At 37.4% G+C, this 24,517-nt stretch overlaps 1 non-coding gene across 1 annotated transcript; it reads left to right on the top strand.

Moving 5' to 3' along the window:
- Positions 1 to 24,122: 24,122 nt before the first annotated feature.
- Positions 24,123 to 24,229, top strand: LOC133079227 (U6 spliceosomal RNA). The gene has a single exon (XR_009698107.1). It is a non-coding gene; the product is annotated as a U6 spliceosomal RNA (small nuclear RNA).
- Positions 24,230 to 24,517: the final 288 nt, after the last annotated feature.

Raw genomic sequence — 24,517 nt, 5'->3', positions numbered from 1 at the left:
ATGTGTCTTGCATGTGTCTCCTTGGATTTATCCTGTATGGGACTCTCTGTGCTTCGTGGACTTTATTGACTATTTCCTTTCCCATATTAGGGAAGTTTTCAACTATAATCTCTTCAAATATTTTCTCAGTCCCTTTCTTTTTCTCTTCTTCTTCTGGGACCCCTATAATTCGAATGTTGGTGTGTTTAATGTTGTCCCAGAGGTCTCTGAAACTGTCCTCAATTGTTTTCATTCTTTTTTCTTTATTCTGGTCTGCAGTAGCTATTTCCAGTATTTTATCTTCCAGGTCACTTATCCGTTCTTTTACATCAGTTATTCTGCTATTGATTCCTTCTAGAGAATTTTAAATTTCATTTATTGCATTGTTCATCGTTGTTTGTTTGCTCTTTAGCTCTTCTAGGTCCTTGTTAAATGTTTCTTGTATTTTCTGTATTCTATTTCCAAGTTTTTGGATCAGCTTTACTGTCATTACTCTGAATTCTTTTTCAGGTAGACTGCCTATTTCCTCTTCATTTGTTTGGTCTGGTGGCTTTTTACCTTGTTCCTTCATCTGCTTTGTTATTTCTCTGTCTTCTCATTTTGCTTACCTTAACTGTGTTTGGGGTCTCCCTTCTGCAGCCTGCAGGTTTGTAGTTCCTGTTGTTTTTGGTGTCTGTCCCCACTGGCTAAGGTTGGTTCAGTGGGTTGTGTAGGCTTCCAGGTGGAGGGGACTGGTGCCTGTGTGCTGGTGGATGAGGCTGGATCTTGTCTTTTTGGTGGTCAGCACCACGTCTGGTGGTGTGTTTTGGTGTGTCTGTGAACTTATTATGATTTTAGGCAGCCTCTCTGCTAATGTGTGGGGTTGTGTTCCTGTCTTGCTAGTTGTTTGGCATAGGGTGTCCAGCACTGTAGCTTGCTGGTTGTTGAGTGGAGCTGGGTCTTAGCATTGAGATGGACATCTCTGAGATAGCTTTCACCATTTGATACTAAGTGGGGCTGGGAGGTCTCTTGTGGACCAATGTCATGAACTTGGCTTTCCCACCTCAGAGGCTCAGGCTTGACACCTGGCTGGAGACTCTTTTGGGAAGTCTGAGGTCTTCTGCCGGTGTTCAGTAGGTGTTCTGTAGGAGCTGTTCCGCATGTAGATGTATTTTTGATGTATTTGTAGGGAGGAAGGTGATCTCCACGTCTTACTCCTCCGCCATCTTGAAGCTATCCCCAATATAATTATTCTTAAGTTGTGTATTATATTTCCAATGTACATTTGTATAATTTTACTTTTATGGAGATATATAGAATTACAAAGTTAGTTAAGATGGGATGTGGATGTGTCAGAACAATGCTACCTGGTAAATTCTCAAATTTTCCCAAGGATACCTAGGAAATCTTCAAATATTTTTGGGTGTTAGGCCTCTCAGCTGTGAAATGGCATGGTAGAATAGACATTTTAATACTGGATAAGTTCTGCATTATTCCAGATACTCTAAATCAATGTCTATTTAGTTAGGCAAGTATTAGGATGTCTTGACTTAAATGAGTGATTAATTACCAATCATCAATCTGAGAGTATTATATTATACCAATAGTTAATCTGTAGTTTTCAGGCCTCAACTATATTAAGCAGTATATTTCTGGTGGCTGGTAACATCCATCACACTGCTTCATTTTGCTAGATATTTTAAAGCCAATAATCATAATATTTTTACTGCATTAGTTTTAGAAATAATCTTTTATTTAATATTCAGGATATCAATTATTAACAAAGTATATGTTACATAGTCTGATTCTGTCTCCAGTAACCTCACAATATACTTGAGCACTAATAACCAAAAAAGAAGACTCCCACACATCTGTAACTAACCAGAAAGCCTGAGTTTTATCCCACTGATGGGAAGGCTGGAAGCCAAGCTTGACAGAGCCTTCTTACCTTTATGTACTTTGTTTTCTCTATCATATAAATGGAGAGAATGTCAGATCTGTGTCAGAGGGTTTCCCTCTTAAATGCCTCTGAATATCTGTTATAAGGGCTTCTTATATTTCAGTTCAATCCATTCTCTAGATCACACAGGAAAAAACTGTAAAGATGAGAATAGTAAATCAACAGGAAAAGTGCTCAGAAACCATGAGCCCAAGTCTACCTTAGAAACCCTTTGGTCTTTTAGGCAGGACACAGTTTTGAAGTTCAAGGGCAGAGTCCTTGTGTTAAAAGGTGAATATTTTCAGAGTTAAAAGCAATACTCTTTCATGTTCTTTTTTTTTTTTTTAAATGTTTCAGCAAAGCTCCAAAGGCCCAGAAAAGAAAATAAAGGGAGTACTTTACTTTTCCTCATTTCTCATTTTATTTTTCTTTGTTCATGAGGAGGTGGGGCTTCAGCTGAGGAGCTGAGGTTAGGGCTGCTGTAAACTCTCTGCGGTGCCCCATCAGGGGACGGCCCCCACTGTCAGGGAGCAGTTGTGCTGACATGAGGAGAAGCAGCAATTTCAAGGCATAGCCTGAACTGGCCGGCTCAGGAGTGAAGACAGCTCTGTTGCTCACGTCCTCAGAACAGGGAGGGTGGAAATATGGCCAGGGCAAAGCTGGAGAGTCAAGAGGGGATACAGATTTGCCCTTCTGACAAATTCTACTGCTCTGGAAGTCATATGAGGTGCTTGTGAGAGATGACATTATGATTTCTCGCCCCAAGAGTATAACTGAAGCAAAAAATCTAGGAACAGAAGTTGAACTTCAGATACAGTTTTAAAAAAGAAAAGTCTGAGGACATAGCAAAGATGACTATTTGATATTCTCTCTCTCTTTGGCATAATTACCCTTAAGGTAATGATTACTTGATTCTTTGGCCAAAAGGGGAAACAGAAGGCTAATACAAAGGAAAAACTAGTACAGACAAAAGTGTCAGGTTGAGTGAGAGGAGGGGTTTGGGGGATGGAGATGAGACATAAAATCTAGCTGAAATGCTGTACAACTGAATTAAGTAAAACATTTGTAATATATTCTTGATTGTAAAAAGTATATAGATCCTTTTTTGCACATGTATGTACATATATATACAGATATTCACGCACATGTACATGTACAGGCACATGTACATATCACCTTCCTTTTTAATAGAAATTTTATGGAAGTATAGTTGATTTACAATATTGTATGAATTTCTGCTGTATAGCAAAGTGATTCAGTTATGTGTGTGTATATATTTTCATATTCTTTTCATTATTGTTTATCACAAGATATTGAATATAGTTCCCTGTGCTATACAGTAGGACCTTGTTCTTTATACATCCTCTATGTACTAGTTTGCGTCTGCTAATCCCAAACTCCCAATCCTTCCCTTCCCGCACCTCCTCCCCCTTCGCAAACGCAAGTCTATTCTCTATGTCTGTGAGTCTCTTTCTGTTTCCTAGCATATCAGCTTCCTTTAATGACTACGACTGGGGAGTGAGAATAGGAGATGAGTCAAGGAGAAAACTTTTCCTTTTTTACTTAGCCTGGCATGTATAGAGTCTCAAAGTATTTTTGTTGAATGAATGGCATGAGGAATGAACAAGTGAATGGAAATACCTGATCCTTCAGATCACTTCTCTTTCACGGTTACACTGTATTCTTTGGGGACCTTAATTCAGCAGAGAGTAAAGCTGAGAGCTGTCCTAGAGCAGGAGCAGAGTCATCTTTCTGCCCATTGATAACCTTTCGATTGAATGTCCGGTAGTTGGAGGTAGGGAGAAAAGCTGGGAGGCTTTTGTGAGTGCTCAGTATTGGGCTCTGGTGAGCAAAATAGATCCCATTAGCTTGTATCAATTTCATTTATAAATCAGATATGTCACAGATATTATCAAAATAGATCCCATACATACCTGGAATTTAGAAGGAGAAGGTATAGAATATGATATCTTTAATACCATACAAGTTATGATTACTTAATAGAAATATTTGAGCATTAAGTGAAGAAATGAGAGTAATTCCTCTAAAAAAAAGTGGAGCTAATTTGTGTTAAGTGCATACTAGATGCCAGCTTGTTTTTTGGTAGTTAACATGAAGTAATTAGGTACTTTACATAAAGTAATTTGGCATTAGTATTTTTTTTTTAGTACAGACAAGGAATTTGAGGGCAAAGTAAACACATCACAGGACAATAAAGTGAAATATTTTTGTCTGCATCTCTAGCTGTGATGAGGACAAGGAAAGTAGCCTCTTGTATGGAGGGGAGGAAAGCATAGAATGAAGAATGGAATTTCAACTATTTCTTGAGGCCTTAGGGTGGGGCTTTTATAAAGACGGAAACTGTCAAAGTTTTCTTCAATCCCCCATAGCATTTATGTTGTGAGAACCTGGATCTCCATCTTAGCATTCCTGTCTCCTTGTCATGTGTGTGTACGTGTGTGTGTGCATGTCATATATTTATAGGTTGGGTTATTTGGGAAACAGGACAAGACAGAGCAAGTAGTACAAAATGTATATTGGGTAGTAACCTTGGGGAGCTCCAGAACAGAGATTAGAAATGGTTAGGCATTATACTACCAGCTTGCTTAGGCTTTGGCCAGGGGATGCTCCCAGAAGAGTAGGACCTTGACTCTAAAGTTGATAGGACCCTGATGAAACCAGGAGCTGGAGGCTGCCTCCTAATCAGACTGCTTGCACCCAGGCAATGAGTTTTTTCTTGAAGTGGGATTTGAGCAGCTTATCGCCAATTCTCATTTCAGTCTAGTATATTTGGATCTTCTAGTATATTTGTTGATCAGTTCTCGAAAACATATGGAAATATATGAATGTTTTTCTCATCTTTACACAACAGGCTTAAATGATAAATGATATATCCAAGTTTTGAAGGATATTCTAAAATAAAGCCAATGATTCCTCTGGAAGAGTGATTTTACTGTTTTCACCCATCTTTGGTTATTCTGTGGATTTTCACATTTCTGAATCATCAGACTGCAAATACTAACTTTTCTCCCCCTGGTTCCAAATCTAATTTAATCAATAGCAGTACTGGCTCATTCTCTGCTCCAATGTAGGTCTTTCAGTCTTGCCTGCTTTATTTTATTTTACTTAATTTTTATTATATAAGTTTCAAGTGTACAGCATTATAATTCAACATTTGTATGCAGTAAAAAATGATAACCATCACAAGTCTAATTACTGTCCATCACCATACAGTTGACCCCTTTCCCTCTGGTAACCACTAATCTGATCTCTGTATCTATGAGTTTATTTTTGTTTTATTTCATTGGTTAATTTGTTTTTTGTTTTTGTTTTTTGTTTTAGATTCCCCATATGAGTGAAATCATTTAGTATTTGTTTTCTTTGTCCAACTTATTTCACTTAGCATAATACCCTCAAGGTTCATCCATGTTGTTAAATGGCAGGATTTCATTCTTTTTTTATGGCTGAGTGGTATTCCATTGTGTACATGTAGCACATCTTCTTTATCCATTCATCCATCAGTGGATACTTAGATTGTTTCAATATCTTGACTAATTGTAAATAATGCTGCAATGAATTTAGCGTTTCATATATCTTTTTGAATTAGTGTTTTTGTGTTCTTTGGATGAATACCTAGAAGTAGAATAGCTGGGTATGTAATAGCTCTATTCTTAATTTTTGGAGTAATCTCCATACTGTTTTTCCATAGTGGCTGCACCAATTTACACTCCCACCAGCAGTGTATTCATCTTTGGATGAATACCTAGAAGTAGAATAGCTGGGTATGTAATAGCTCTATTCTTAATTTTTGGAGTAATCTCCATACTATTTTTCCATAGTGGCTGCACCAATTTACACTCCCACCAACAGTGTATTTACACTCCCACCAACAGGGCTCCCTTTTTTTCTACATCTTCTCCAACAGTTCTTATTTTTTGTCTTTTTAATTATGGCCATTCTAACAGGTGTGAGGTGATAGCTCAATGTGGTTTTGATTTGCATTTCCCTGGTAGCTAGTGATGTTGAACATCTTTTATGTGTCTGTTGGCCATCTGTATGTCTTCTTTGGAAAATGCCTATTCAAATCCACTGCTCATTTTTAAATTGGGTTGTTTATATTTTTGTTGTTGAGTTGCATGAGTTCTTCATATATTTTGGCTATTAACTCTTTATCAGATGTATGATTTGCAAATATCTTCTCCAATGCAGTAGATTGCCTTTACATTTTGATGATTATTTCCTTTACTGTGCAGAAGCTTTTTAGTTTGATATAGTCCCATTTGATCTTGCCTTTGAAGTCATTCACAAAAACATTGCTAACACAGATGTTATTGAGGTTACCACCTATGTTTTCTTCTAGGAATTTTATGGTTTCAGGTCTTACATGCAAGTCTTTAATCCCCTTGAGTTAATTTTTATGTATAGTGTAAGATAGTGGTCTAGTTTCAGTCTTTTGCATTTGGCTGTCCAGCTTTCCCAGCACCATCTACTGAAGGGACTATCCTTTCTCCATTGATTGTATTTCTTTGCTTCTCTGTTGTAAATTGTTCATGTATATGTCAGTTGTTTCTGGGCTCTCAGTTCTGTTCCATTGATCTTTGTGTCTGTTTTTATGCCAGTACCGTACCGTTTTGGTTACTGTAGCTTTGTAGTATAATTTGAAATCAGTGACTGTGATACCTCTAGCTTTCTTCTTCTTTTTCAACATTGTTTTGGATATTTGCAATCTTTCGTGGTTCCATGTAAATTTTAGAATTATTTGTTTTAGTTCTGTGAAAAGTGCCTTGAAATTTTGATAGGGATTGTATTGAATTTGTAGATTGCTTTGGGTAGTATGGACATTTTAACCATTTTAATTCTTCTAATCCATGAACACAGAATATCTTTCCATTTATTTGTGTCTTCTTCAATTTCTTTCATCAATATCTTATAGTTTTCAGTATGTAGGTCTTTTACTTCCTTGGTTAGATTTATCCCAAGGTATCTTATTCTTTTTGATGCAGTTGTAAATGAGATTGTATCTTAATTGCTCTTTCTGATAGTTCATTATTAGTGTATAGAAATGCTATAGTTTCTATATATTTATCTTGCAACTTTACTGAATTCATTTATTAGCTCTAACAGTTTTTTGGTGGTGTCTTTAGGGTACTGTATATGTAATATCATGTCATCTGCAAATAGTGACAGTTTTACACCTTTCTTTCTTTCTTTCTTTCTTTCTTCCTTCCTTCCTTTCTTCCTTTCTTTCTATTTGGATGCCTTTTATTACTTTTTCTTGTTTTACTGTTTTGGCTAGGATTTCCAATACTATATTGAATAAAAGTGGAGACAGTGGGTGTCCTTGTCTCATTTCTGATCTTAGAGGAAATGCTTTCAGCTTTTCACCATTTCATATGATGTTAGCTGCAGGTATGTCATATATGGCCTTTACTGAGCCATGTTCCCTCTATACTTACTTTGTTGGGAGTTTTTATCATAAATGGATGTTGAAATTTTTCAAATGCTTTTTCTGTGTCTATTGAGATGATCATGTGATTTTTATTCTTTGTTTTGTTAATGTGATGTATCGCATTGATTAATTTGCAGATATTGGACCATAACTTGTATCCCTGGAATCAATCCCACTTGATCATGGTGAATGATCATTTTAATGTATTGTTAGATTCAGTTTGCTAATATTTTGTTAAGGATTTTTGCATCTATGTTCATCAAAGATTTTGGCCTCCAATTTTCTTTTTCTGGGGTGTTCTTGTCTCATTTTTGTATCAGGGTAATGCTAGCTTTGTAAAATGTGTTTGGAAGGTTTCCCTTCTTTTCAGTTTTTTGGAAGAGTTTGAGAAGATAGGTGTTAAATTTGCTTTGAATATTTTGTAGAATTTGCCAATGAAGCCATCTTGTCCTGGGCTTTTGTTTGTTGAGTAATTTTTGATTACTGTTTCAATCTCCCTTCTAGTAATCAGTTTATTCAGATTTTCTATTTCTCCATGATTTAGTCTTGGAAGATTGTATGTTTCTAGGAGTTTATCCATTTCTTGTAGGTTGTCCAATTTGTTGGCATGTAATTATTTGTAGTAGTCTTTTATCATGCCTTGTATTTCTGTGGTATCAATTTAACTTCTCCTCTTTCATTTCTGATTTTATTTATGTGAGTCCTCTCTCTTTTTTTTTCTTGGTTAGTCTAGCTAAAGGTTTGTCAATTTTGTTTATCTTTTCAAAGAATAAGCTCTTAGTTTCACTGATCTTTTCTATTGTTTTTTAGTCTCTATTTCATTTACTTCCTCTCCGATCTCTATTATTTCCTTCCTTCTACTAATTTTAGGCTTTTTTGTTATTGTTGTTGTTCTTCTTTTTCTAGTTCCTTTAGGTGTAAGTTGGATTGTTTGTTTGGGATATTTTCTTGTTTCTTCAGGTAAGCCTCTCCTTTGATTTCTTCAATGACCTATTGGTTATTCAGTGAAATACTAACTCTTAGAATACAACTTTTAGCTGTAAACTCCTCATAAAATTTGAATTTAAGTAATATGGTTGGAATACCTATTAATATTTTTAATTATGTTATTAAACATAAAAATTTAATTTCTATACCTATATATATTCAGATCATAGGCATTATGTCTGTGATTTAACTCATGCTTTGAGAAGTGGAGGAGTATAATTATTTAACTCATGCTTTGAGAAGTGGAGGAGTATAATTTGATTAATTAGTTTATTTATTTATTTATTCTTTAGAAAGGACTCATGGTTTTGAGATAAATAAAACCTGAACTAAATGTTGAAAAAGGAGTAAGAGAGGATCACCAAATGAATGAAGAAAGAACAAGAGAACTCCAGGAGGAATTTATTACATTGAATTAGCAAAGAATAAAATGTGTGACCTCCTTGAAAGGAGAGAGGTTTGCACAAGGAGTTGCTTGAAAGCTAAGTGGATCCAGACTGTGTAGAGTCCCATATCCAGAGCAGTATTGAACAGCATTTAAGAGTATGACCTGTAGTGTCATAGATACCTGGACTCAAACTCGTGTTCTGTCTTTTTAACAAAGATGATTTTGGACAATTCCTCTGTCTTTAGTTTTCTCATCTGTATAATGGGAGTGATGGTACCACTTTAAATATCAAATGATATAATGAGTGCAAAGTACTATTCCCAGTGCTTGGTACATAGTAAATACTCATCATTAGATAATGTAAAATAATCAGGATATGCATATCATTAATATTATAATTATTTTATATTTCAGTAATTTTAAAATCACATAACAGTATATGTAAGCACTCATTTACATCACATTCTTTAAATACTAAAGCCATGTCCCCTTTATATAAAACCATCTCCCATATGATGGGGTTTTCATGGCAGTCTACATACAGTCTGAACAGTGGGAGAGAGCTTCAGATATTTGCCTTTAGTACTACTGAAAGCTGATTGTGTGGTGCTGATTAGATAATGCAGATGTGTGCATATCAAATGTCTCCAGAACACTCATTGTTTAGATTGTTTTCACAATACCCCCTAGATGAGTTGTCTTCACCTGTCTATTTATTGTGTTTACTTTCCTATAAGTTGGTGAAGAACCTGTGGCTATAATCTTTAGGTAGTTAAAAGAAATGAACAATTCAAATGAGGTATTTGGTTTATGTTTGTTTTTCTCTGTCTCTGATAATTAGGGATGAATCATGCCTTAGATTTATTCTCAAATGGGAAGCATTCATGAAACTAGCAAGACATGCACCTCCAATTAGTAGGGCAATAGATGGCAAGTTTTTTCCAGTCACGGCTTACTCTTCTCTCACCCTCCCCTACCCACCCACTCCCACTCAAACTTAATCGAGAAAATGTTGTTATTTATCTGTCATTTCATGAGTGTTGATTAATAGAAATTGCAAGATGTTAGTGAATAAGGCCAGGTGTAGAATAGCAGGGCTTCCTAGTTGCGGTTCCCTGCTTTCAGTCTGTTGTTCCTCTAGTCCATCCCCAGTGCTGTTTCCCTTGTGACTCTTAAAAATGTGAACCTGATCATGTAGACCACCTGCCTCAACCCTTCAGGGGCTCACTCCACTCTTGCTTTCTAGATAAATTATATTCAAATACCTTAGCATAGTGTTCAGGGCTCCTTCAAATTCGATCCTCAACTATTGCCAGTCTCAGCTGACATCCTTTTGTGCTGCATTCTTCATCGGGATGGAGTGAGCTGCCAGAGGCAGCATGAGCTTTCATGAGTCTCAGTGCCTTTGCATCACACCTGAGCCCCTCTTTTGTTTCCTCTCTAGTGCTCACTCGTATTTCACAACTAACCCAAAGGTTGTTGCTCTTTTCTAAATGCCTTCCTTGACACCCCATCTGACATGACTAAATTTGATTTCTTTTTCTCTGTTTCCATAGATACCTGAATGAATCTTCTTAATGGTAATTATGGCAGTGTTTTAGAATATAGTGGCATTCATAGTTGGAGACAAAGAGAGGGAAGAGAAGATTAAAGTAGAATTGATACCCCTGCAACAGCCTTGATAAGAAAGGAAAAATTAAAGATAACATCATAATTATTTATGAATATTTTGAAGATCCAGTGAGAATGATGGAAGAATATTCTCTTGAACACACCTGCTCAACCCTGCCTCATTCAAATATTATGAAACACGTAAAAACAAGCAGAGGGTCTATGCTATGCATGCATATGTAACATAATACTAAAATGAATAATTGGTCACATTTATTGAGTGGCCTTTTTATAGACATTGCTTTTGAGCCTGTGATGAAAAGTAGAATATACCCCGCTTTAGGCAGTTGAGGAAACTGATGCGTAAGTGCAAACTGTGCCATATCTCAATGTTAGTTAAGTGGCAAAGCTGGGAATAAAACCCTTTCTACTTGATCCTAAGGCCTATGGTGATGACAGGGATAACAATGAAGGTACCTTAGTGAATCAACAAAGATGAGGTCGGCTGAAATGAAACCTCCCGTGTGGTTTGACAAACCTGTATCGTTTAGCATAACCTGCTCTACTGTCTAGGGCAAACCTAAGGGGTGACTAGGCTGACCTGATATATCTTTAAGTGTCCTAACTATTATATAATTCTAATGACCATTAGGAGATTAAAAAAAAAATTATTGGAGTATAGTTGATTTACAATGTTGTATTAGTTTCAGGTGTACAGCAGAGTGAATCAGTTATACCTATACATATATCTACTCTTTTTTAGATTCTTTTCCCATATAGGTCATTACAGAGTATTGAGTAGAGTTCCCCGTGCTATACAGTAGGTCTTTATTAGTTATCTGTTTTATATATAGTAGTGTGTATATGTCAATCCCAATCTTCCATTTATCCTGCCCCGCCCTTTCCCTCCTGGTAACCATAAGATTGTTTTCTACATCTGTAACTCTATTTCTGTTTTGTAAATAAGTTCATTTGTACCATTTTTTTAGATTCCACATATAAGCGATATCCATTAGGAGATTATATCTCATTGGAGGGAATGGTGGTGGGATCTTTGTACCAACAGAATATATTTCCGTTGTCTTTTCAATTGTAGTTTTCCTATCAACTGTGATCAGCTTCGTGCAGAGGTCCTTTCTCTTTAATTCTTGATTCCGTCATGTCAAATTTAGTAGGTACCACATGGAACACAATCAATGTTTCTTAAATGGTATTGAATGAATGTAGTTTATCTGTCTTTTAGATAGAGCCCAATGCTGAAAGAAAAGTTCAGAATGCTCTTGACAGTAGATTTGTAGATTTGTAGAGTTGGAAGGAAATGTAGTGGTTGTGTAATCCAACACCTTCATGAGTTAGTGACCAATTCATGCTTAGAAGCCATGCTTCTAGTTTGCCCACTGTCATACCTTTTTCCTTCTTTGGAGTTCAGAACTGAATGGCTCTTAGATTCATAACATTAAAGATTGATGAAGGATCTTGGTGTTCAAATAGTGCACCCTCTCACCCAATAAAGAAGCACTTTTTACAGATCTCTGCTCATTTTGGAGGCTGGACACTAAGCAATGTGACTAGGGAGGTGTCTTCTACTCGTGCCCAGAATGATGGCAGCAAGACAGTACATGGAGCCTGCTGTTCAGGATTCCAGCTGAGGGCCAGAACAATGGGTCTTTTCTGAAAATGTTTCTTCCTGAGCTTTGGGTTGCTGCGTTTCAAACCAAAATATTGAAATGTGGCATATGGCCAATATTTATAGGCCATTTTGCCAAGGAACCTTCACAGAGCTTATTACCAGGAGGATTTTCATGATTACTACCATCACAATAAAAAAGGAATTCATTTGAGAAATAAACCCCTGGGCTCAGTAAACAAAACACAAGCATATCCAGAATCCTGGGTTACCTTTGCCAAATTCTCTCCCATCATCAGGCAATTGCCCAAAGAAACCCTGACTTCCAGCCAACTTGGGTTTCACAGAGAAATACTCAGACCTCTTCCGTTTTAACTTCATTCTTCCGTTCATGACTATAAACATTTTTTTAAATTCTTCATTTCATGACTATAAAGATTAAAAAAATCTTTATAGAAGGAGTTCTATAGATTTAGTATTCCTAAATCCATTATCATCATAAATAGAACTCCTAGATTTGGAATATGAAGACATATGATCAAATTTTTAATGAAATACTCTGATTAAGTCAAACTGCCAATACAAACGTCACATTGCCAAGACTCAGAGCTACTCAGAGATGGGGATAATTTTCCTGGGTGTAATCATGACTCTTTGAACTGGGGTCAGCTAAAAGTGCTTCAAAGCCTGTCTAGTTCTCTTCCCTTAACCACTTTTCATTCATTGCAACATGTCCTTCAATATGGGGACAACTGGATCTTTTCAATTTCATATACAGCATTTAAATTCATAACAGGGGTTGCCTAAGTTGAAATTTATCAAACAGTGGAGTGTTGGAGCTGGCTCATGAGAGCTAATTGTACACTTCTTAGGAATTTTGAGAGCTGGTTGGTGGCCATGGTTGGGGTATTTATAACATGGAAATTGCCAAACGCAACAAATCAGGGCTTTTAATTTATTATTTGTTTAAGAGCATACCATTGCAAAGTGTTCACATATTAATTCATTCCTTTAAGGCTTTGTTAAAATGCCACCCCCTGTTTGAAGCTCTCTGTGATCCAGTGAAATCCCTTTCCCAATAGTACTTCATTTTGAAGCTTTTTATGAGATAAATAATTTTCACCCATGAAGTATGGACATTTATCCACATCCACGTGTCTTATTTTTTCTAGAATCTTAGTTTATTGAGTGTTGGATTGCTATATGATTTTAAAAAATCCTTTAGAATGTCTAGTGTAATCCTTGCAGGTTTAGCACTCAGAAAATATTTTGTAAATTGCCAATAAAATATCAGCCCACTAGTGATCTAAGATTGTACTTATACTCAGTTATGCCACTGCCTCCATTAAAACCTCAGTTGAGATTCTCCCAGTGGAAACCATAGCAGTATCAGGGTATTGACATGATATATCATCCAAAGAAGGTAAGAGTGAGCATGGAGTAGAGGGGGACAGCCTCTGTATTTAGCTTTGGCTGAGATAACACTCCTTAACTTTTAAAGACTGGTAATTTGATCCATTTCTTTGGTTATAAAATTGCTCCCACTAGGGAAGGGGGTAGGAAGGGATATGCCATCTTGTGCTTTGAAACCGATGCATTTATTTCAGAGGGTACAGCATGCAAAAACATTACAATTTTTTTTCAAGGTAGCACAGCTATGAGCATGCTTAGAGAAAGAAAGGAGGAGGATTTAAAGAAGAGTAAATGATTAAAATTTCATTTGGTTATTTCTTCACTTATTCACTCAGTAAACATGTATTGGTTGAATAATATATTCTAGACTTTGTTTTAGGCACTGAGGATATAAAGAAAATAAGTATTTATGCATCCCTGTGGAAAGTGCAATCTATTAGAATTTGAAGGTGGAGGAAATGAATTTAGAAAGAGATTTCTTCAAAATTATGGGAAATTTAAGAGTCAAATAGAATGGCAAATTGAAAGGACCAATTGAAAACAGTTTTAGAAAGTGAAATGTGCTATGTCTAATGGTGAAATATGCAAAAGACTCTTTTTTCTTTGATATGACTGGAGTTGAGTTCAGAGGGAGAAAGAGAGAGAGTAAAAGAGAGATAAGAATGTGGGTTTGAACAGTTTCCTCCTTCCTCCAGCCCAGATTTATACTTCCAAAGACATATATAGATGCTTTTTATACCCAGTGGAAACATTAGTGCTGAAGAGCTTAGCTACATGGCTAGTAATTAGGAAGAGGCAATGAGAAAACCTATTTCCCCGAGGTCTTCTCCCTGCTTCACTCCCACAACTTCTGTCTGCCCACTTGTGCAATGGACGTAGCTACAGCGATTCTGTTCTCACAGTAGCAAGATAAATCACTAAAGCCATTTTGCACTTGCCCAGGGACTTTCAAGTGAGGATCTCAAAGTGAATCCAGGCTGCTGTGTGCCACAAAGAGGACCAACATTTCTCTTTGGCTTTAAAAGATGTCCCATTGTGAGAATGAACTTTGGGTTTTATCTCTCCCTTTGAAATAGATACATCAAAGTGAGACATCTGAAGGCAAAGACACAATGATCCCCAATCCAAAGCCAAGTTCAAAAACACAGAGATGAGTTGTGTTATTATGATATTGTATTTGCTGGATGAGATGGAGGACAAAGAAAGATTAACTTGCAAACATAAAACAGGCCTTGAAATTTCTATTAGTCTTGGGCCTCAGGGCACATACTTTTTCAGCAGGACACTTAGTTTTTAGAAGTAGGGTAGCAATGGCACATGTAACACATGAAACCTCATTTTTCTCTCAGTCTGAAATGTACAGTTATTCAAGTGAAATTTATTAATGATTAGATGATGAATGAGGAAAATGAGTTTTGGAAAGTTGTTATTGAGAAGTGCTTCCTTTTTGGGGGGGCCCAAGCTCATGTTTTTGAGGGCTGCATTCAGGGTTAGGCATTTTAAGTACAGCAGTGGCTTTCTGTATGCCAACTTTCTAAAGCATAATTCCAAGTCAGGTACATCTACCTAATTGTAACTGTGTAACTGTGCTTGAAACTATAAATTATAATTAAATAATTAAATTATATATCTATCAATCATATTAAAGGGTAAAATCTTCTAGCCCAGCTCTGAATATCAGTATAGAGAAAAGCATTTCAAATCTATTCATTTTTTAATTCCTTATCCTTGATTACTACACCTACTTTTTTGCTCAAGTGATACTGGAATAGTTTATTTATTCATTCCCCATTCAACACACCAGGAAGGTAAATTTTTGATTTCAGGATCATACCGCCTTCTGTTGTCTTAATTGGGGTTCCCCAGAACCAGACCCTAATAAGGATTCGAAAGAAAAGAGTTGGCTTGGGAAGTGAAGGAAACAGGTAGAGAAGTGCATAGTGATGCAGAAAAGAGAAAACAGTCAATAAAAGGTACCCATCACCCTGCCTAACTAGAGTTACTATTTCCATTTGCATTGGCCAGACTCCTCTTCCTCATTGATAATTCAATTCATATCTTGCAGGGTTGTTTTGCAGTCAAATGCTCTACCCCTGAGCTATACCCCCATGGGTTGTTTTGAAGATTAAAGTATGCAAAGCCAATTACCGGGGACCTGGCCTATAATGATCATCTATCATTATTATTGCAGCTAAATAATGAGAGAATAAATAACATTTTCACAGAGCTTCTGGAGACAGACATTGTCTTGAAGGCAGAATTATTGTGACATATCAGGGAAATGGAAAGAAAATCGATGTTTTATGTCTTTTCCTTGAGTCTGTAGCCCAAAGATCTGAGGAGCTTCAATTTTGTACTTACTAATTGCTTTCATTTGAACACATTAAACATTTCACTGGAGCTGTTTGAGATTTTACAGCTCTTTCTCATCTCATGTTGAGAGTGAAAAGGTATGCTTTTCAGAGATGAATTGAGTCTACCTAAGCATGAATGAGAGGAGCAGAGGAAGTTCCCTTCCGGCATCATTTCAGAGATTAGTAATTTGTGAAACTCTGATGATGCAAGGAACAACATAGAAAGCCATTTCTTTCCCTTTTGTCCAGTCTAAATGCAAATTTGAACTTTCATGGCAGTTTGTTTGCGTGTTAATGTCTGTGCTCTGTCACCCTGGAGTGCTTTAGACTTCCTAAATTAGGTTGGGCAGGTGATTTAAAGAAGGGGTCATTCCATTACATAGGCTCCATTTCAGAGGCACAATGCACAGAACTGGAAATTCACAGGAGCTTCATTTTATCCCAGGGATGGTGGCCTGGAGAAGGAGTGTCAAGGGCCAGCATCTGGTCAGAAGTAGCCTCCGGCATGTCTCCTCAAATATGGAAAAGTGCAGCAAAAGAAGAAAGGGTAAGAGTACACCGTGGTCTAATTAGCATTTGCTTCTTGTAGCCCTGGAAATGTCAGTCACCAGTTGGTAACAAAATAAAGATGTAATGTCAGTGATAATGAATTAAATTGTGGCCATTTGCATTGGAATGCCTTGATAATGATCTGAAATTACCATTGTATATATTCCCCTTGACAGTTCAAAATTGGACTCCAAGCTAATAGTATTTTGGATGAACTTTAAACCAGTGGAATTGCTTTGAGTACACTCCTTTTGGCAAGCCATGTGGATTTGAGAAAGTTAATTTACCTCTGCTTTGTTCAAACTGTTTGGTAATTGATGAACCTACCATAAAAGTTTTAATGAATAACCACAGGGACCATTTAACTTATTTACTAGGTAAAAGTGAAATGTACTTGATTACCTTCCCTAATCTGGCTCTCCAAATGAAGCCAACCCAGAATAAATACTGTCTTTTCGTGTGTGCATGCAGTCTCTGTTGCAGAAAACATCTCAGGCAAATATTTTCAGAAAATCTGAATGGAGGAGTTGCATTTTCTCCCATTAGCTTCGATTTATAGTTCTGCTGCAAGCATTAGACATTGCTTAGGGAGGACTTATGTCTCTGTGCATGAGGACTAGAGGCTCTGTTGTAGTGGGGTTAGGCAGCAACCCACAGAATCAGCACATTATCTTCAGAGCATCTGTTGTGTGAATAACTCTCTGACAACACTCCACTATTGTGAAGCAGTTAAAATAAGAGCCACCTTTCTTCCCCTGGCCTCCTGGTGTCTAATTACACTATAGCATCCTTTCATAAGTAGAATGTTGTTATGAGATAAGTGCCCACATGTATCTTAGTTTCCATTAAACTGTATGCCTTGATACACCTTTGTAGAATGTTTTTTAACACTGCAAACAAAGAAGGTTGTGTTGAAGTAGTAGCAAAGTCAAAAGATGTGCTCTATCCCATTCACTCCACCTTAGTGGGAGCCTCTCACAGAAGTGGGTTAGATTTCCAGCCTTATCTCTTACTAACTATGCCTTTTGAGGAACGTTAATTCAGCAACCCATGCCTCAGTTTCCTCATCTGGAATTATAAGCTGACATTAAAAGTTGGCTGTGAGGATTAAATGAGATAACTCCGGTGACACATGTGATATGGTGCCTAGAGCAGGGCTTCTTACCTGGAAGGCCTTCTTAAACACAGATCCTGGACCCCATTCCCAGAGATACTGATCGAGTGGGCCTGGGGTGGGGCTCAAGAATTTGCATTTCTAGTAAGATCTCAGGTGGTACTAGTCCAGGGACCACACTTTGACAACCACTAGTCTAGGAGGTAAACAATACTTGAGAATTTTGGTTTTCTTCTTCTGTGGCTGGAATAAATTGCTACATCAGTATAAGCCTCTAGAGGACCCCAATCAAGTTTTATTCACCAATAATATCACCTATCCCAGAAACTAACGTAATTGGTATTGAGGACTGAATTAAATTGAGCTGTGCATTTTAGAAGGTCTAGAAACTACATAGTCTGTGACATAGTTGGTCAGAGAACAGAATCCGAAGCCAGAGCACCTGCAGTATGATCCCAGCTCTGCCACTTATTGTTTATATGTCCTTGGGCAAGTCTTAAGCTCCTTAAGCCTCTGTTTTCTCATCTATGAAATGGGTATAGTAATAGTACCTACATCATCTGTTGTTTATAATATTTATATTCCTTAATCCCACAAAGTACTATCAATCCTACAAAGTACAGTATCAGGCACAGAAAGCATCTGAACATTTCTGGCTGTCCTTATTATTAGTAGTTACTTCTCTCCTCTACAATGTCACCTCTCCCCCTATCAGGGAGAAATCAATTCTTACCATGGTTCTGTTTCTGAAAGCTGTCATGTCACATTAGAGGCATTTCTGTGTTTTGATATTTGCTTCAAAAAGTAACTATCCGGGGAATTCCCTGGCAGTCCAGTGGTTAGGACTGTGTGCTTTCACTGCCGAGGGTGCAGGTTCGATCCCACGTTGGGGAACTAAGATCCCCCAAGCCACGCGGTACAGCCAAAAAAAAAAAGAAAAAGTAACTATCCCTGTGAATGATGACAGATTAGGTATTAAACTAATTTGCATTAAGAAATAGTTATACCAGATAACCTAGCCCCATTACATATGGAAGTAGATGTCCTCAAGAAATAGGTTTTATGGATATAACTGGATGTACTAGGTTAAACTAAGTTATCAGTTTCTGATGGGAGCTTACTTGTGGGAGGTGGTGGCCAACATAAATAGTGGAGACTGACCCATAGGTATGAACAGGGCACTAAAGATCCACTTCTCCCTTTCCATTGTTGTATCTTGGTCTGACTGTATTTGCAAGTGATGAGGGTTCTGAAATCAAGTTGGACCTGGAATGGGGATGGCTATAGCTGCTCCCAACTTTGGAAAAAAAAATTACATACCAAGAAATTGCAATTGTTAAAATAATGTGAGTTGAGGAAAATAAAGAAAAGGTATAAGAAGAGTGTGAAAATCATCTTTATTTATTTTAAAAATGAATATTTTCTTTTATTTAGTTTTGGCTGTGTTGGGTCTTCGTTGCTGCACGCGGGCTTTCTCTAGTTGCGGTGAGCGGGGGCTACTTTTCATTGCGGTGCACGGGCTTCTCATTGCGGTGGCTTCTTTTGTTGCGGAGCATGGGCTCTAGGCATGTGGGCTGCAGTAGTTGTGGCTCGCAGGCTCTAGAGCGCAGGCTCAGTAGTTGTGGCACATGGGTTTAGTTGCTCCAGGGCATGTGAGATCTTCCTGGACCAGGGCTCGAACCCGCGTCCCCTGCATTGGCAGGGGGATTCTTAACCAGTGCGCCACCAGGGAAGCCGGAAAATCATCTTTATTTTTATCTTTCATAGTTAACCACATTAGTGTTTATGCCTACCAGATTTTTCTATGTAGACACACACACAAACACACAATTTATGTATTTATTAAATCAAAATTACTATTTTTATCCATGCTGTTTTTAATGTGCTCTTTATCAGTAATATATCATGGACAGATTTCCATATTAAAAAATAACTCAAGACATTATTTTAGTGTCTGCATAGAATTCCATTGCATGGATATATCATAACTGACTTATTGAATCTCTGTACTGCAGTGTGATGAGTACTTTGTACATATGTCTTTGTAGCTTTTTCATGAATTCTTCATGATAATTTATGAAGAGTTGAGTGAATCATCAAATATTATGCAAATTTTAGGGGTTTTGAGCAGTACGTTAGTTACACAGAGTAAAGGGCAAGCTTATTTTAGTGTAATAATTTTGCTAGCTAGTGATCACTCATTCATTTAGTCATTAATTATGAGTGAATTCCTGATATGTGCTAGGCCTTTGATTACAGCAATAAATAAGTATAGATTAAATTTGTTCAAGATGGTAAAAAGGCCAATGCATTTTCTCTCATCGTGGGTGCCATGTGTGTTTACTCTTGGGTGGGAAAGTTACTGTGTCCAGATCTACTTATGTCACCTTGGCTGCATATTAGAATCACCCAGGAAACTTTTAAAAAATACTGATGCTTAGCCTCCTCTGCAGCTCTTCTGCAGTCTGTGTTTGGTTCTGAGCATCAGGTAGTTTTTAAAATTTCCCAGTTGATTCTAGTGAGCAGCCAGGTTTGAGAATTACTGAGCTAAGACACTCACCCCTCTCTCATCTGGACTTTAACAAGACCCTACCCTCAAACTGCCAGTCCAACTGAGCTTCAGTCTGTCTTTGTGTCCAGGTTTCAACCCACATGAGAAATATTTTGTAACTCTGGGGGGAGAATGAATACCCTTACTTTCATTTTTGCCAAGTTGGAGAGGGTCCCTCTTGCATTTGAGATGAGACTGATGATATCAGTGTTTCCTTTCCTGCTGAAACCTCCTCAAATTTGGGGTATGTGGATTGGGTCTGACCTTTCTCCAGTTTCTGGCTGAGATTCAACACACACACGTGCACGCACACACACACACACCACACATAACTTTTTTATGTGGTTGGGTTATGTCAGTCTATCACTGGGGGATACCAGTGTCAAATCCACAATTCTGAATGACTGAGAGTCTATTTTACAATGTGGCTTAAATACTTGCTTTATTGAAACCAAAATATGCTTCAGAAATACAATCTGGAAGAACAAATTGCTTGGATGGGAGAGAGGGATTTTATAAATCCCAATAACAATGAGCCACTCAAACCTCTCTCTCGAGTTCCACAGCCAGGCAGCAGGATCCTATCTGTGCCATTTATGGCAGAGTACTTAGCGTCCCTTATGTGTGGATGAGCCTAATGCCCCACATGTGCTCTAGAGTAATTCAGTTTCTTTTCCCTGGATGGAGACATTAGGTTTTGAAAAACAGTAAAATGTGCTTGCCTTGAGCACTGTTTGAGAAAAATACGAATTTCCTTCTTACTGTCTATTAAGTCTCTCAGGAAGCTTTAAAAAAGGTTCTGGTTAAAGAGGTTTGCATGAGTTTACTAGATTATAAACACGTGATATTCAGAAAAATAATCAGCAACAACAATACAATTTGCATCTCAAGGTTGTTGCCCTCCCCCGAATAAACCTCACTGCCACTTAATTTCTTCATTATTAAGAGAAGAAATTGTTTTTCTAGTCTTCAAATATGAAAGGAGAGTACTTCCCTCTTTATAATATTGTTGAAGTGAATCTGAATTCAGTTCTTTTTATGTGCCAGGCACTGTACCCATTGCTTAGGTGTTGTATCTCATTTAATCCTACAGTTGTGTACAGACCAAGTGCTTGTGAATGGCAGCTATTTATGTTCATAACTCATTGACTGAGTTATGACTGAGTTATTGACTGAGATAGAAGAAAAAATGCATATGTTTAGGGTTATATGGTAGAAGAAACTGATGGTTTAAATAACCAAGTTTACTTTATGCAAGAGAAGAAGAATTGCTTTCTTCCAAAACGTGGTACTATTCCGTGACCCAGTGACAATTCCTGGGCTTGCCCTCTCCCATCTCCTTTGAGTGTAAATGGCTCAAACACTTACGTGTCCACTAATGACATGTAAGATCCCAGGTGTTTGTCTCAGGCTTGTATAGGTGGGATATACAACTGCTGTGTACTGCCCACCCAACTGTTTCTCATTCTCGCAACACTTTTTGGTTCTCTGGTTCCGTATTTGATTATGTATGTTAGATCCAGGGCTCTTTGTCTCCAGGGCTGTGTATCTGACAACTTATCTTAGAACCTCCTGAGACTTGGTCTTCATGTCTTTTCAGCTCAATGATTTAATATATATTTGTTTAACACCCCCTACTTGCAAGTACCCTGCTAAGCCGTGTAGATAAAAGCGTGGAAAACAAATACCTTTGAACACAATGTTGACGTGGTACTGTAATTGCTTTTCCTTCCTTTCTTGTGGAGTCTTGTATATGCGAAACAAATAGTTTAAGGCTCCTCCAACCTGTTTCTTGATTCCAGTGGTTCACTTGTTAGTGGTATAAATTTGACATATTTGATTGATCTCAACCTTGATTTTCTTCTCTGTACAATGGAGATCATAAAGTAAAATCTACCTCATAGGTTTATTGTAGAAGTACAGAAATGCAAGAGGGAGTAAAAAATGATAATTTAAGCATTTAACACTGGAGAGTTAAAAAAAAAAGAAACTGTGCACTCTTCATGTGATGGAATACCATAAAGCAACATGAATCAATGTGCTAATTTGTCATGTATTCCCATGATTGCACCTGTAAAAACAACAAGATTCAATAAAAATTTGAAGATCTAAGTAGTGGTATACAGGATGATACTATTAATGAAGAGTGAAAGGATAACTCACTCAATGATATTATTTCCTGTTGGTTATAGATATATACATATTAATAAAAATGTATGAACCCAAATGGAGACAATCACACCAACTTTCTAATGATGTTGATGGAGAGAAAAGGAGGGAAATGCATTTGGGCAGGGGTGAAGAGTTTTCATCCTACCTATAACATCTGATTTCCTCCAAAAAGGATTTCATCAGATATGACAAAATGCTAATTTTGCAATTTTAGGATGAACGTGTCATTTTTCTCATTCTTTTTGGAATTTAAATACTTCTTAATCATAAAATGTAAAAAGAGAGGGACAGGGAGATAGAGGGAAGCAAGAGGAAGAGGAAGCTTGAGTGAGATACTGCCTCCTTTCTGGGTTTGCCTTTCTTAGAGGGGAGTGAGGGGGAGAGACGTTGAAAGTAGGGTTAACAAACAGCTCCACACCACATTGTGCCTGAGGCACCCAGTACACAGAGAGGCATTCAGATAGGCTGCTGCTGAGGCACTGATAGTTTTGGCTGCTTCTGCTGTCATGTGAATGAAGCAGCAAAGGTTTTAAGAGCTTCGCACCCCAGCTCTGATCTGAAATGAAGTTAGGTGTTTGAGAAACAGCTGCTGGAAACAGCTCTGCTCCCTCTGGAGCCTCTGTTCATCTTCAAAGCAGCTGCCGGAAGGGAGGGAGGGAGGCAAGCAAACTATCTTGGGCATGTGTGTGTGTTAATAAAAACAAAAGGGCTTTCCCTAAATAAAACATGGCTGGTTTTCCCAGGATGAAGAATTCAATTGTAAGTCCACATTTCTGCCTCTTTTGAAGTTTTGAGCAAAGAACTTAGAGCCTCATCTTTCCTTACCCTTGGGGCCTTTGGATTCAAACAGCCCTGGACTCCTATCCCAGGCCCAGCTCAGCCATTTCCAGCTGTGGGATCTAGGGCAAAGTAATTAACCTCTCTGAGCCTCAGTTTACTCCTCTGTCAGTTAGCTTAGACCCTTGTTGTGATGATGTATATAGAGAACTTGAAAAATGATAGACCTCAATGTAAGTGAATACCTTCTGCTAACTTTCTTCAGTAACATATTCCTTTTTGTTAGACTCTCTTTTGATTGCCTTTTTCACTAATAGGGTGATCAGCTTGCCTTGATTTGCCTAGGCTTTCCTTGTTTTAGCACTGACAGTTCTGTGTCCTGGGAAACCCCTCAGCTCTGGGAAAAACAGAATGGTTGGTCACTCTGCAGTATATTCTGGCATATGACAGACAGAGTTCCTTGTCCTCAGGAAGTTTATAATCTAGTGTTACTTCTTAATCCCCTCATCATCCTTGATGTATGAATTGTAATTATTGTTTATTTTATTATTGTTGTTACTCTACAGCCTCCCATGCTAGACTATACATTCAGAGAAAGCAAGGAATACATTATTTTTTAATTTTTACATTATTTCCCCTATTATCAAACTCATATTTACTGGGGATTCAATAAATATGTACCATACACATTAATTAATACATGAGATCAACGGAGTTGTTTTCCTCCCAGTTTTTATGGTCTTAATCATAACACTGAGTTATTTTAGTCTTTAAATTTATATGTGAATTATACACACATATATACAGAAACATTGAATTTTATTATCTCAGTCACTGGTGCATGAACATTAGTATGTTGAAAAATCACCTGGAGGTATTGTTAAAATTCAAAATTTGGAGCCCTGTACCTGAGATTCTGCTACAGCAACTAAGGGATAGGGCCAAAGAATCTGCAAACACTCAAAATGAGTCTCATGTCACAGTAACAATGGGAACAACACAGGTCTATCCTCTTGCCCTATGAATAGGGTACATTCTGGTCCAGGTTTACATGTGTCGATTCAGTGCAATTATCAATAGCACCCCAAAACCTTCGAGTATACCTGATCTGATGGATATGTATGTAGTCACCTCACTTATGAGTCTATGCATTGCAATACTTAACACACCCTAGAGAGCTCTTTTGTTGGCTACCTCTCTAGGGATCTTGTTTTTCTTTAGTAACTTACAGCCGTGCCTGCTTCAGCAGCACATATACTAAAATTGGAACGATACAGAGAAGATTAGCATGGTCCCTGCACAAGGATGACACGCAAATTCGTGAAGCATTCCATATTTTTGTTTAAGTTTAAATGGTATTGTACTCTACCTATAGTTTTTCACTCAACATTTTGTTGTTGAGATTTATACATGAATATTTAATTCTTTTATTTTAACCTCTAAATTCCACTGTACAAAAAAGACCAAACTTTATTTATTCTTACCACTGCAATTAGATTATTTTAATTTTTTGCCAACAATGCTGCTACAATAAATAACTTTACACATTAAAAAAAAATAACTTACAGCCTTTCTTACTCATCCATCTAGTAAAGCAGGCTTTCTTTCTCACTTTTAAAAATTGTGCA

Source organism: Eubalaena glacialis, chromosome 18, assembly GCF_028564815.1.
Source record: "Eubalaena glacialis isolate mEubGla1 chromosome 18, mEubGla1.1.hap2.+ XY, whole genome shotgun sequence".
NCBI classification, from domain to species: Eukaryota; Metazoa; Chordata; class Mammalia; order Artiodactyla; family Balaenidae; genus Eubalaena; species Eubalaena glacialis.
The sequence above is the reverse complement of the archived record's forward strand: the minus strand, read 5'-3'. Positions and strand labels throughout refer to the sequence as shown.